Source organism: Cydia splendana, chromosome 13, assembly GCF_910591565.1.
Source record: "Cydia splendana chromosome 13, ilCydSple1.2, whole genome shotgun sequence".
Classification (NCBI taxonomy): Eukaryota; Metazoa; Arthropoda; class Insecta; order Lepidoptera; family Tortricidae; genus Cydia; species Cydia splendana.
In genome coordinates this window covers 7,783,266-7,787,859 of record NC_085972.1, presented here as the reverse complement: position 1 = coordinate 7,787,859, position 4,594 = coordinate 7,783,266, and positions in this window count along the sequence as shown.

The window sequence follows — 4,594 nt, the reverse complement described above, 5'->3', positions numbered from 1 at the left end:
TCACTTTATTTACGTGCGTCCAACGTTCTATAAATAATATCGTTATATTCACATTTGCTCTTTGTATACACAGGATGAGCAATCGAAACGGGTCACTATGCGAAGGGTTGGAATGAATCTTATCGGGTACCTACTTACTTTTTGAAGTTATTCCAATGTGAACTCTTTTGATCCAGCTTTTGGATGATTGAGTTAGCTTATTGTTCAGTTCAATTATGTAGCGTTAGTAAAGAGAACAACATAATAAGCTTTCAAAACATAATATTGTTAGTAAATTCAGCAGACACCGACTTCAAACATAGCTAGCGCTTGATGAAAATACAAACATCGCTATGTATGCCTATAAGATTTGAGGAGTTCCCTCTATTCTCCATGGATCCCATGATCATCAGAACTGGATTTTAATAAAAAAGAGACCAATATGGAACCATATAATACTTTGAAAAAAAAAAATTTTTTCTCCTTTTTTGAAGTCGGTTAAAAAAGCATTAAAATTGACCTTGTCTTAAAATTTGAGTACTTTTGTATGAAATAAAGACTAAAAATTATACAACTATTGGCATATAAAGTTCAATTGAATATGCATATACCTAACGCATACGCGCATAACAAACCACTTTGGACATTTGAAGTGTTGCCACCTTTCATAAGTGAAATAAACTTGTAAAAATTGTTTACGCGGTAAAGCCATCGGATTATTTTTATGGAGCCTAAATTGCATTTACGTCACATATCGTAAAGTCGCGAAAAACTGCAAATGTACGGCTAGGAGATATTGTACAATATTTCATAAAATCAATGACGACATGTTTTGACATTGTCCAGTCCAAGTTAATATAAACTTCTCCAGCTCAGGACACTATATTACAAGTAATTATGTTATTTAATGAAAACTCGATGATAGCTCTGAAATATGTGCAGTTTCGCGCTACGTTTATTATGTCGCTGCTCAATTTGTGGAGCGATGCATTACGTGCCTGCGAATGCTATTCCGTGTGCAGTTTTATGACACATATTGCTCGACCTAAGAATAGCCGGATTTCACTGTTTATCACTACACCTTATAAAACAAAGTCCCCGGCCGCGTCAGTTTGTTTGTGTGTATGTTCGCGATAAACTCAAAAACTTCTGAACGGATTTTCATGCGGTTTTCACTTATCAATATATTATTATAATGATTCTTGAGGAAGGTTTAGGTGTATAACTTGTTAAGGTTTTGTGTAACCCGTGCGAAGCCGGGGCGGGTCGCAAGTAATAACTAATAACAAATAATTATTCGGCCTATACCTATACGTCCCACTGCTGGGCACAGGCCTCCTCTCAGTCTCTATTCTCCATGCAGACCTAAAAAATTGTCCTATAATATCCATACTAATATTATAAAAGGAAGTCTGTCTGTCTGTTACCTCTTCACGCTTAAACCGCTGAACCGATTTAGATGAAATTTGGTATAGAGATTGTTCATCCCGGGGAGGGACAAAGGGTAGTTTTCATTCAAGAAATCACTCTTTAAGAGGGTGAAAAGGGGGATTGAAGTTTGTATGGGAAATCAACAAAACGCAGATTGAATAAAATAATAGCTACCTATTACCTAAATTTATAATTCCACGCTGACGAAGTCGCGGGCAAAAGCTAGTATTTACATAAGATACACCTTTCAATTTCTTCGCGGAAGTTTCCTCTCATTAATTACTGTTATTGCTGCCACTATAAAAATAAAAATCTTATCTTATCTTATCTTATACTTAGGTACCTATATAAACATTAATTAGGTTAAGTAAGGAGACAATATCAACTAGAGTGAGATGGTAACCTGCCTATAGGACGTATAATATTGCTTTCTCACAGTACAAAGCTGCCCCTTGCTCCTGCTATACACTAACATAATAGTAAGCCTGCAAGCAGGATTGTCACAAGCTTGTAGAACAATATGACCTACTTAGTCAACTGTGTTATGTGTTATGTGGCTAATCTTTAATTAGCCATCACAGACAATCGCAAGGACGCAAGGACTACCGTGCATCCTTCAGCCGAGCTATTTCTATATCCCCAGTAAACTCCTCTCAAAATAGATCAGATTGCGCTTTTAATACACTGATGTTGACTGGGGAAAATAATGCTCACGTTCTTATTGTACATATTGATAAGCTTATCTATAAATAATAAATAAATCGTTGGTAATTAAGGCACGCGACTGTAAATTTGGAGGTCGAAGGAGGTCTTCACCTTTTCAGTGAAGGAAACATAATGAAGAAACTGGAGTAATCTCAATGAGAACTTTATCTAGTCGCTTTCAAAAAGCTAGTGCCTACAGTAATGATAATGAAGACAAAAAAATCGATTTATTTTTATACAAGGGTACGGAATTATGCGAAGCCCAACATGTACTTGGTCAGGTTTTATCGTAATTGCCGAAAAAATCTAATATTCAGGTGAAAAAATAATACCTACCGATCAGCAATCAAGCGCTTGGATCTTTCTTATCCCTCTCCCCGTCACCTGAAATCAGTTGTCACTGTCAGGTCGCAATCGCAAGTGAACAGAGCACATGATCTGTGTGACCCTGAATCTTTAAAGGGCGAGATGTAGCATATTCAGGAGTAGATGGAACGCGTGGCAACCCAAAAAAAACCAAGAGTGAAACGCCCTAATGTTTCCAGGCAACCAGCATATATACCTTATAAGATAAAATGAGTAACAGATAAATTGGCAAAGGAACTCTACTGGAAAAGTACTCTACAAAGACGGTGTGCACGCTCTTATCCAAAATAGCAGAAAACCTGAGGTCACCGAAAGACGTAACCCGTTCCAGTCACCTGGCGTTTAGAAGACCTATTGCAGACCAGTTGTTCCCATATCGGCGAAAGCAAGAGCACCATAGCAGAAAAAGTTAAGGAACATATCGCAGCAGTTCAAAATCGTCAAGAGAACAAGTTTATGTTAGCCGTTGGGCTCGTTAGTAAGCATTTACTAGAGTCAGAACCAAGCCACTGGATTGAGCGAAGTAGCAAACGAGAATAGCTAAGGCACCGGGGATCAGACCGAGACAGGACCTACCACAACTTCAGCAGTCCGAATGGATTAATGTGACTCAGGACTGTTCGGGTCATTGAACCAGGACAGTAAATAAGGAAAACAATCAGCTAACATTTTCATAATTTAATTTGTTGATCAACAGAGAAAAGAATGCATACTCTATTTAAATAGTATGTGGTTGCTCTTACCTATTCCAATAACCTTATTTTGAAAAGAAAACCTCTAGGCCTGGTTCACGCTTGATGTAAACAGAAACCACTAATTTGCGTTCAAAACACCTTAAAACATTCCTACGATTTTATTTACATAGCGATTTAACTGATTACAAGTGCTCGTGAACACCCAAAAGAGCTATTTCGACGTTTTACAGCCAATCAAAGTCTAAGCGGATTTTATTGACGATTTAAACTGCCCTACTCCATCAATGTGTATTCAACGTCCAGAAAATCATTCCACCTGCAACCACATTCCACTATTTATAAATACCATTTTAATATCAAATACATTACCGAGAAGTTCTGTTTATGATTATAAATTATGATTTTATAACTAGCTCGTCTCGTCTGTATCATATCCATCCAACAAAAAACTCGAGATCAGTAAAAATCTCATATTTTGGACGCCAGGATCTCCAATGACTAGAATATATTTCATTAAAGCTTTTTCTAATATTACTTACCTTTTTTTTAATTCTTTTTGATAGTCATGCAACTGAAACTGTAGGTAACAGCAATTCTTGGAATGCAATAGGCATCATTGATCCGCTTACATCTGAAATGCATTGAAAAATGAAAACCGCGCAGCGTGCGCTCACGCTGCCGCCCGAATGAAAGCTAAGATCGGCTGAAAGTGTAGCGGCCGGGCCTGGCATCCGCCTAAAATGGGGAGATCGGGCGCGGTGGTGTCGTATTCCTGGTATAAAAACCAACGGAGCGCCCCGCCGCCGGTCAGAACGGCTTCCAACGTGAGTACGCGCGCACGTGGCACGTGCGTCTGTGAAGTGCATCAAGAATCCGAGTGCATAACGAAACTGAAAGTGATGCGTCAGCTGTTTATCAGGATTGTGGTGAAAGTGCTGGATTGTGTATGGTTCATGGTTCAAGGATAGATTGCAGTGCTTGGTTTCGGAACAATCGTTCAGTTCAATTGGAATCCATCGAGAACGTTACTATTAAAGCGTTAAATGTTAAAGTTGCAAGTAAATTTGATGTTGAATTTTGAAAGAAAAAGTAATAAAACAAGTTTGTATATTAAATAAAAAATTATTAAAGTAATGAAACAAATGAATCTGATCGGGCCAGTTATGACGATCTAAATCCAATTGACCCATCAACCAGCAGCACCATAAAAGACAATAACCGTTCTGATAATCGGCTGGCGTCGCTCCAGCGCATTCCGCGTGACGTAACGGTTCGGGATAAGCATAAAAAGGCGGTATTACGCAAATGTGAGCTTTGGCACCGGTCCATGCGCGCTACTCGGATTTCAGCCACAAATAGACGCACGCGCCAGTTCCGCTAAACCTCTCTCGGGCTCTGTTAAAATCCTCTCGGGCTTC